At 43.9% G+C, this 10,534-nt stretch overlaps 1 protein-coding gene across 3 annotated transcripts in view; it reads left to right on the top strand.

The window, feature by feature from the left end:
• The first annotated feature begins 1,635 nt into the window (after window positions 1–1,635).
• Window positions 1,636–10,534, top strand: part of ZNF148 (zinc finger protein 148) — a 41,526-nt gene continuing 32,627 nt past the window's right edge. For 2 of the 3 annotated variants that reach the window (XM_063400899.1, XM_063400897.1), the window contains exon 1: window positions 1,636–1,773. The gene's annotated coding sequence lies outside the window, so the exon portion shown is untranslated. Of the gene's footprint in view, window positions 1,774–2,361; window positions 2,483–10,534 lie in introns of those variants that run through there. The other variant, XM_063400898.1, reaches the window with a different exon arrangement.

The following is a 10,534-nucleotide window of genomic DNA, read 5'->3' as shown; positions in this document are numbered from 1 at the left end:
AAAGTCTGGTTTTGGAAATGAAAAAGTTTCCCATTTTATAATGACACTCTTTGTATTTGTGTAAAATTGTAGAGGACTGCATGGAATGTAGCTACATTTTATTAACTCCTCCCTCTGTTCATAGAGATTGATTACTCGACACCATCACTTTGAAGTGTACACATTGCACAAAGTCAGGGCACACCTTCATCAGGGTCCCAGTGTCATTAATACTCTCCCCTTAATGCAGTTTCTTGCACTGTAACTTGATGGCACAACCTCTGACCTGTGTGAGAGTGCAGAACCTTATTAATGCACCTTGCTGAAGGAACTCGAAACCCCACGCTCAGCTGACTCACCAGGCAGATGCGTCTCACTTCTACCAGGACCTGAGTGAAGGGCATAAGCCTCATCATGGAGACAGGGTGATCCTGTAGGACAGCCTGGGAATAACTAAGCTTGTAGTAAAAAGCTTTGGGCTTCTGCTGATTGAATGACTCACGGAGCTAAGCCCAGCGAAGCTGGTAAATTTTACCCAACAGAGCTTATGCAGATCTTGGCTTCAATCCAGCAGAGCACTTAAGCACATGCTTAATTATACGCAAATGACACAGAGCAATTGAGGTACGCACGTGTTGCCGGGTGAAAGACTTTATTTAGCGAAAAGAGGAAAAGTTGGTAACCCCTGAAAGAGGTGAAGTTGAGAGGTGCAAGTGACACCGTGCCACAGCCCAGGCCGCAGAGGTGCAGCCAGTTTGGGTGGGGTGCTAGTCCAAGGAAGGCGTTGGGTTTTAAGATTTGGCCTCTAGCAATTCTCCAAATAGTTTACTGTGCAGGTTCATGGCAAACATCATGATCGTGGAGATTACAGCGCGGAAAAGTCACGTTGGGACTTTCAGATGGATTTGGAGGCCCTGAGAGTCCGAGGGACACCACCTCTGCAATGGCACTGGCAATCTGCAGTGGGGCCTCACCCCAGAGATGCGTCAGGAGTGGGGAACCGGATCAGGCTTTGCTTCTTTTACATGGAACAGGCTGCCCAGGAGGGCCGTGGAATCTCCCTCTTTGGAGACGTTCCAAACCCACCTGGACGCGTTCCAGTGTCACCTGCTCCAGCTGACCCTGCCTGGGCAGGGGGGGTGGACGGGATCATCTCCAGAGGTCCCTTCCAACAATTCTGATAGTAAAGCCTTCTCCCTGCCACCGCCCGCGGCCGCTCCGGCCTCCTCTCCTCCGGGCGGCCCTGCTGGGCATTAGGCCGCTGGCACGACACGGGGGGCGCGGGGGCCGCCCCGGCCCAGGCCGATGCCCGGAGGGTCTCTCCCGCCCCGCCTCCGCTCGGGGCCGGGCGGGCAGCGCTGCCACGGCCGCGGCGGCCTCCTGACCCGCGCGTAACCCGGCACCGCCCGCCCCGGCAGCGGCCGCAGCCCCGGCGGGGCTCCCGGCTGCCGTCTCGCTCGCCCATCGCCGTCATCGCCATCCTCCTCCTCCTCCCGGCCCGCCGGTCCTCCGGGCGCGTTTCCCGTGGTGCAGCGCGCGCGCGGCGCTCTGGCCGGGTGTCGCTGTCACCGCCCGCGGACGCTCGGCGGAGCAGCAGGAAGGAGCCGCCGCCGCCGCCGCCGCTCCCCCCGGGCTCCCCCCGCCGCCGCCGCCGCCCCGCCGGCCCCCTCTGCCCGCGCCCCGCCGCCCCCGCCATGCCCGGGGCCGCGGCACGGCCGCTCTGAGCCGCCGCCGCCGCCGCCGCGCCCCGGCCCGGCCCGGCCCGGCCGCCTTCTCCTCGCAGCTCTGCGGCCGGTAAGTGCCGGCGGGAGCGAGCCGGGGCCGGTCGGGGCCGTTCGGTGCGCGGAGGGACGGAGGGAGGAGGAGGAGGATAGGGAGGGGAAGGAAGGGAAGGAAGGGAAGGGGGGGCCGCAGCGCGGCGCGTCCCGCATGGGCCGCGCTTGGCCCCGGCGCGGAGAGGCCGGCGGGGAGCGGGGATGAAGAGGCGGCGGGCGCCCTCCGCCCGCTGCTCCCGCGCCTCTCGCCGCTCCCGCTGCTCCCGCTCCGTCCGCTCCCCCGGCCGGGAGCCGCGGGGCCGCGCAGGCCGCGCCGGGGCGGCGGGGATGGGGCCAGCGGGGCTGCCTGACAGACGGACAAAGAGCTGACGGACGGACGGACGGACAGCGCGTCCCCCCGGCCCCGTCTTCCCGGGCCGTATCCTCCCGCTGCCCGCCTCTCCATTGTTCCCGGTGTAAGATAGGTGAAGCGTGCCGACCTGCGAACAGTCATTTCGTTTGGTTTTATTTCTGCATAACCTTCTCAGAGTCTCCTCTCAGCCGCTCGGAGGAAGCTTTTGCAAGGCACCTCTTTTCCCCAGCGTCGGGAGCTGCTAACAAGTGCCAGGCTGGAAGTGGCTTGGGAGAGCAGGGGGGACCAGTAGGAGTTGAAGAGAAATTAGTTGGGCTTCAAACACTTTCACTCATCAACATCATTCCTCCCCCGATTCCTGCCAGCCTCAGCTGGGGTGAGTGCAGCAACGTCTGCATTAAGTTGGCTCATGGAAAGGGAAGACATTTATGTTGCAAACGTAAACCATCTCTCTGATCACTTTGTTTTTGTAAACTGTTTAGGGCAGCTGTGAGAGATTTTGCAGAGTGATTTAAAAAAAAAAGTAGATGTGTGGAATCCAGTGGTCACAACTTTAGGCTTGCTTTGAAAGTCTGCCTGGAGCAGACCTGTCTCTGTCTGCATACACGTGACATTCTGGTCCAAGAAGTTGTAGATGGGAGAGATGTCTTAGTCCTGATGAGCAGCATCTTTGCCACTGGACAGGACAAATGACAGAGGACTGTGTTTTCTCTTTTGAATGGGATCTCAGTTTCTTTGTTTATTTCTGTACCTATTTGCAAGTGTCAGTAGTACTTTACAAGCTTGTTAGGAACCTGGGCCCTACCCATCATGCTTCAACACTTTGGAGTGCCCATATCCAATTTTGCTGTTGTAAGTGGTATAAATTTTGTAGCCATTCTCCATGAGTTTCATGAATACGCCTTGTGAAGAGAAGAAGTAGAAAAACAGTACTACCCTGCATCAATTTTTGCAGGGGTTCTTATCCTGTTCTCAAAATCAGTCCAGATAAAGTGGTCGAATTGAGACTTAAAATCTCTCCTGCTGTGTGAGGAGTTAGCATACCTTCAGGCAATGTTAGTTTTCCAGTGTTCCCTTCCAGTGTTTGGGTTTGTGCATTGTCCAGTGACAGCTGTCATCCGCAGGAGTTTGGCTGCCCCGGAAGCTCTGGAGCATGTGAGGCCTGCTTTCCTGTGGATCTCGTGGGATCTGCAGGCTCTGGGTACAGGCTACACACACATCCAGAGCAGAGACCAGCAAAGCCTGCTCTTGTTGCAGTGATTTAGGAAAACACAATTCATTTTCAGTTGCAGTTTCCTGAAAACTGTCATCATGGCCTTTGGTCATGAGTGCAGTACTGAATGTGTGTGTGTGTTCAGCTTCCAAAAGTGTTTTCTTTGTAGTTTTTCCTGGATGTCTGCATGCCTTGCTTCCCCAAGTTTACCTGTACTTAGTCAGTGAGCTGATAAAAATGAAGAAAGCTGAAAAAGATGAGGATGGTCTCTTGCATTTAGACTGCTGTGTGCATGTGTACTTCTGTCTTCGCTCCTCAGGCTGAGACCTGAGAGAACAGATGTAATCTGTGCTTCTGTTATTGTCTGTCTTGTCCATGTGTGTTTTATGTCTACTGTATTGCAAACATACTGTTTATGAAAAAAATCTCTAATGTAATGGATCATGAAATCCAACTATTAAGTGGGTAAGTAGCTACCTGAAGAACCACAATGATTGAAAAAAAAAGAAGGGAGAATAATTATTCAGAAAGTGAAAAGTTATATTGCAGGCTACATTGTTCACATGAAGGAACATATACTTTGGGAATTGTTATGTAGTTTTTCAAAAGGTGGTTTGCCCTCTGAGTTGAGTGTGTACAAGTTTATTTGTATGAGGATTTAAAGCACTGTGGAGCATGGGGATGTTCTAAAGACAATTGATGTAAAACCACTGAGGTTGGAAGTTTGTACTTCTGTCTAAGAATTTCTGTGTAGCAGTAATGTTAGAGTTGAACTATGAGAATGCTAATAATATATTACTCTAGTGAAATATGGTGATGTTCATCTTAAAGAGTTTAGCTCACTTCTAGATACGTTCCTTGCACCACAGGTTCAGTAATACAGATTTGTAAATTGTGGAGCTCAGGGTATCAGTTGTTAGTATGTGGATTTAGGTTATACATTTAAAAGTGTACTGATGGGGAGGAAGTGTTTGTTGTATTCTAGTACTTTGGGGAGAAACATGGTGGGTTTGGTTGTTGTGTCTGCTGCATACATTTGTGATTTTTTTGTGACTGGAATCTCTGTAGTGTCTTCCTCCGGCGAGGATTGCTGTGTGGGCTCTTACAAATGGAGACCTGTCTGTATGGAGCAGCTTGATGGAGTGGGCCTTAATCTATCAAAACCCCTTTAAGTGTTTAGCATAATTTGGGATTAAGTTTGATTTCATTTTGGCTCTAATATAAAATACATTTTTCTCTGTGAAATAACGGAAGTTAAATAAGAAATAGTAACACTAGGGTACTGTCTTTCATAAATGAAGATACTGCTGTTACCCTAAATATGGAATGAAGCATCCAGCTTTCTTCTCCAAACTTAGCATGTCTTATATGTTAAATGAATGGCACAAGCATTGAAAAGTAAACACCAGTGGAAATATATTTTACTTTGAAGGCTCTTAAATGGATCTAACAGAGAAACATATAGGTTTTATTTAAAATAAGTACTTCCTCTGCCTTTGCCTGACATTTTAATGATAGCTGCCTTTCAAAGGAACATCATTTATGATGAAATAGATTCAAGCCTTCAGCTTGGAGTCAGATCTTCATAACTGAGTGTTTAAAGACAAAAGTGGTCCCACAAAGGCCCCATGGATGTAACCAGACATGGGTGTCTGCCTCTATTTAGTTGCAGGCCTTATGGAAAGGATCAGTACTGTGATTAAGTTCCACTTTAATTTGTTTAAGGTTTTTTGAAAGAAATACTTGTGGGAAAATTATATTTCTTGGAGTACAGAGATTCATGATTATTTTTTTCTTTTTTTTTTTCAGTTCTGTAAATTGGAATCTGTGCAGAAACCCTTGTACTAGTATTAAGTTAAATGTACAAACTTACTGGTTTTTAACAGTTGAGACATAGCTATTGACAGGACATGTCAGCAAACCACAGCCATTGGCTACAATATGTAGTTACATGCCAAGCACAAATTTCTGTCAAACAAAGGAAAATCTATTCAGATTTTCATGAGATTTATTTTCATTTACACAAATGCTGTTAGTTACTTTATTTCAGTACTTTCCAGTGAAGTTAAATGCACAACCCCATCTGTTTAGCTCATTAGCTGGTATTCTATATACATTTTAAATATACATTTTTTATCTACAAAGAACAGAATGTTTTATACATCAGCAGTAATTCCATGAACTACACAAGAGATAAAATTTTAAAGTATTTAACTTACAAATTATTGTACAAATTAAAATACAATAACATATGTGAGTATTCAAATATTATGTGTGATTTAATTATCTTCCCTTGACTCCATATAGAGATATTTTTTGTATATCATTCAACATGTTGGATAAAATACTTGGACAAAATCTATAATATGTTCTCACAAAACTTGATTATAAGTGTGTCGCAAGGGGAAATTCACTGTCTTTTAGAAAGACTGTAGAATTCACAACATGCAGAAGGGTTAGAATCTCCTGATAACTTCTTTCACACAGTCAGAATGTTATTTTGGGAGAAAATATAGAAGCTGGTACTGCTTTTGCACCAAAATAATTTTTAATGCACTCTTAGGATATTATCAGTGTGTTAGTGTATTCCAGGCTATGATATCAAGAGGTAGCAGTGCAAATACTGTAATGTAGTTAATGTATTACTAACTTATATTATTTTATTATTTCATTGCACTTTTGAAAACAACAAGCCATAACTCAGTAGCAGCATGTGCCTTGGCCTGATCCTGGAACTGATACACTCTACTGGCATATTAGTGTCACAGTATCTGCATCTTGTCACGGTATGTGCAGAAAGTCTTAAGACAGTGCTGTCTAATTCTTCCCTTATGACTAGGATGACATTTTTATAAGCGCAGAATTAAACAGTCTGATGATAAAATGAAATCTGTGTGGGAAGAAGTTCCAACCTGCAAACAGCAGTAGGGTATAATTTATGAACAGCCTATCAAATATAAACTGTCTAGATGTCTTGCACTGGAAAAAACCCAAAAAAATCCAACATAAAAACCAAAAATCAAGGTGCCTGTAAAATGTCCATAAAACAGTTTCTTGATATAACATGTGATATTACTCATGTGTAAAGCTGTTTTGATATCTGTGTGAGCTCAGCTGTGTGACTGATAAAGCCTTCTGCTCTAAAATAGTTTCAAATGGCAGCTACATTTGCAAGGTTAAAAAATGCCCATTCATAAAAACTTGTACAACTGTCTTAAATGTTTTTGTAATAATTTCCCCTAAATCTCTGTTAACTTCTGGTACTTATGCACCCCACCATGGATATAAAAGACTTCATTAGAGAGGTTTAGTAACAGTAACATCATGACCAGGTCACATTACCTTAGTGCAAGAGGTGAAGTGAGAAATACTGATGCTGTGCAGATGTGTCCTAGTCACATGATCACTAGCAATATTCAAGAAAAAGGAAAAAACAACTTTTTACATTATCTGAATATTAACTGCTGTGTGATTGCCCTGAAAATTTGTCAGATTTTTCTTTTTCTGTTGCTAGGATTGTATTTGAGTCAAGGAAGTGGTGATAATGCCTCTAAAAAGTGTGTGTGTGCAGATGTATATGAAAGACACCTGTAGCATGTATTTATGATGCTGTCTGGCATAAAGCTCTAGTCCTGGAGAATGAGAAATATTCATCATAATGTGAAGTTTGTTTTGCCAAACAATAAGCAGTGTATTTAGTGCCTGGGATGTCACTGCGAACGGGCAAAGCAAGGAAGCAGTTTCTAAATATACTGGTTTTCTGCAGGCTTCCGTGGGTACTGAAAGCTCTTCAGGCTTGCTTTCAACAAGTGTCTTTAGTATTGCACTGCAGACATTCTTCAGTTTTGTAAAGGCAGGGAAGAGGGAGCAAAGTGAGTATGTAAGCCAAGAAATAAATACATTTCACAGGATCCATGGATGAATTTTTTTACTCTGTAGGCATTATAACTGTCAGAATTTCCAGATTCAGTGGGTGATTTCAGAGTGTCTCTAATAGGAGTACTCTGAAGCAAATTCTCATCTCCTGAGGCATGATTCTCGTCTGGTTTTGACCACATACACACAGTGGTTTCTAACATAGGTCACTGTTACGTGTCAGTCTCTATCAAACAAAATACATGTGAGATGGATGACAATTGTCAGGCTTTTAAGTTGGGTCATTTATAACACTGAGCTGTTCTTGATACAGCAGTAACTACACAGAAATTTAAGATGTTCACTTTTGTGTCTGTAAAGTTTGTTTTAACAAAGCAGTTCTTCACGATAGGTTGGTTAACTCAACCAACTCCCTTTTTGCTAGAGTAATCTTGCACTGCTCACTTTGAAGAAATTTTTTGTATTGACCACTGTAGATCAACTACAGAAGGAGGTGGTCAATCCTCAGGGTACCAACGCGTGATACAATTATTTTACCAAAATCACTTGCAGAATTTCCAGACATGCCCATGAAATTTTGGTTTTCAACTTATGTTTTGACCTTATAACTGCTTTTCTTGAAAATAAAATCTAATGTCAAGGTGCCCTGAGTGAATACTGCTTTAACACTATCAAATAAAAATGAATCTTTCATATGGATAAGACTGCTGTCATCCTTCAAGGAGGAAAGCTTTATTAGGCTGTGGTTCTCAGGAGCTTCCTCTGTCACTGGTGAACCTGACAGTTATATTTTGGGATGAATTTTTGTCTGAGTTAGCAAAAAGATGTTGGAGTTATGTGATTGTGTTCTGAGGAGCAGGAAAGATGGTATTATTATGGGTATAAGGAAGTAGGGAAAAACTACTTGGCTTTAGTGTTGTTTTTTCCTGGTAGAGACTATGAAGTTGTCTTTTTAAATGACTCGTAGAAAAGAATTTTTATGTATTTGTAATGTGGTTTTTATGATCACCAATGATGAAATTAAGTTACTGAGAGGGGGATTAAAATAGAATTTATGGAAGAGAAGCACACAGAGGATGATCATCCAGTTGTCACAGTATTTTACTGGAAGATGTGGAGTAGGTGGCAATTTGTAGACAAAACCAGTGGGCTTGTTGTCTGAATCTGACAGTGAAAAGTAGATCATGCAAACCAGGCGTGTTCAGCTGGTGCCTGTTAGGAATCTGTACTCAGTGCTACATGCACTGCATTGGATCAAATGTAGTGCAGCTTTAAGTGGGAGTTTACTGTCACTTTTCAAGGAACAGCGATGTAAAAGGACAAACTGAGAGAAAACCTAATCTGTCAATTCTTTGCATGGTCTTGCATTTTACTGTCTAGTGTGCCTTTGTGTTGTCCCTGGATTACATTCCTTGTAGGTCACAGGACAGGCAGGGGGCTTTCTGCTGTTGTGGTGGTGATGAGAGTGTGGCTGCACATGCAGAGAAAATGGAATCTGATGTAGCTACATCTTACGTGCTTAAAGTTTGCTGTAACATTGGACAACTCTTCATTTCCCACATTTGGTTGGACACGAGTTCAGCAGAGAAGGCTTGGCTCTGGTGCTTCTATCTTGGGTACCTGGACAGGCTGTGATAGGACAAGGGGTAATGAACTGAAACAGGGCAGATTTAGAGCAGATATTAGGAAGAAATTAATGACTGTGAGGATGGTGAGACACTGGAAGGGGTTGCCCAGAGAAGCTGTGGATGCCTCATCCCTGTCAAGTATTCAAGGCCAGGCTGGATGGGGCCCTGAGCAACCTGGTCTAGTGGAAGGGAGGTTGGAAATAGGTGATCTTCAAGGGCTCCACCAAGCCAAACCATTCTAGGATTCTGTGACAAATTGTTGCCCATGGGACACATCTTTGCATTGAGGGAACCTGGGTGAGTGGAGCTGCATCAGCCTGTTCAGGGCTTCAGGAGGTGAGACTCTTAACATGGTTGGATAAGGAACCAGTATCTGGAAAGTAGTTCATAAAGGCAGAGTATACTGAATTTTTCTTTCATCCGAATCCTGTCAGAATATTTTCTGACTTTGCAGATTGGTTTCTTCCTTGCTTAGTAATATGGATTATATTGAATGTATTTTACTAAGACTTGGCTTCATCATGCAGTTATTTGACTATGGATTCTCAAAAATTTCAGACCTGTTCGGAATGGTAGCCCTTAATTATTGGTCTGTGAGTTAATGGCATCAAAAACCTTCAAGATTTTTGTTCCTAATAATTACAGGAGTTGTTATAAACATGTATCATGTCTTTTGATAATTCTGAATTCCTCTTTTAGTGTATTCTAGGACTTAATTAGTGAGAATTAGCTGCAGGGCACCAAAGTCATTGAGGTAGAGTCCAATTTCCACAACCTTTTTATTCAAGAGGCCACAGTCCTGAGAAGTCTGCGTTTTAGTTTTTGGATTATTTTCAGTGTTAGTTAATGGGCCAGGATATGTGTGTTATTATTGCTCTTATAAAATACTTTCTAGACATCTCATGTTTTGGCTTGCCTCAATCTGAAAATGGGCTTAAGTGCCTGAAAATTGTTTGAGAAATTTAAAGCTGTGATGAGTAAAAATCACCTTGGGGTATGTGGTAGAAGTCAGCGGGATTCCTTGTTCATACCATTTATGAAGTATCAAGGGCAAGAGTTACCTCGAAGTTCTTGCTGAAGTTGTGCATAGTCTTTTGAAGAGGATACACTGCAGAAGCACATTGGATTTAGAATTTGATTTGCTTTTTTTTTTTTTTTCCTTTTGAAGTGAGGGTCATTCAGATTACAAACAAATTTAAAAAGGCTCGTTTACAATTCTGGAATTTTATGTAAGTAGGATAGGAATAGTTCTTAGTTGATTTAATCTGACCACAAGTGTTGGCTAGCAGTAGGGAGGTGGTGGATTTGTTGCAACAGTGAGGAAAAAAATTCCTAAGTGGAGATGAGTATACTCTTAAAAAAACCTTCTTTGTTGTCTTGGCAAGTGTACATAGGCTGTTACATGCTTGTGTTCCAAGAGGGGTTTTGAGAAAGTGACCTAGTTGCTCACTTCCATGATTTTAGAGTTTATGTCTACTCCTTTGCCCTCTGGCTGATTCCATACTATCTTTAAATACTAACACATGTCAGTTTATGTGCTGACTCTTCTGTTTATTCTGGAGGAAGGTGCTTGACACTGTTGTGATGCTGTAACAGAGTGCTGTTTAGGCCACAGCAATCCCTGATTCCACTGCTGAGAATTGCTCCTGGGTGCCCAGTTTGTAACTGCATGAATATTTGAAGAACAGTGATACATTTTCTTTTTCTGGTT

The sequence above is a fragment of the Prinia subflava genome, chromosome 6 (genome assembly GCF_021018805.1).
Source record: "Prinia subflava isolate CZ2003 ecotype Zambia chromosome 6, Cam_Psub_1.2, whole genome shotgun sequence".
Classification (NCBI taxonomy): domain Eukaryota; kingdom Metazoa; phylum Chordata; class Aves; order Passeriformes; family Cisticolidae; genus Prinia; species Prinia subflava.
This window is presented reverse-complemented; position numbering and strand designations above follow the sequence as displayed.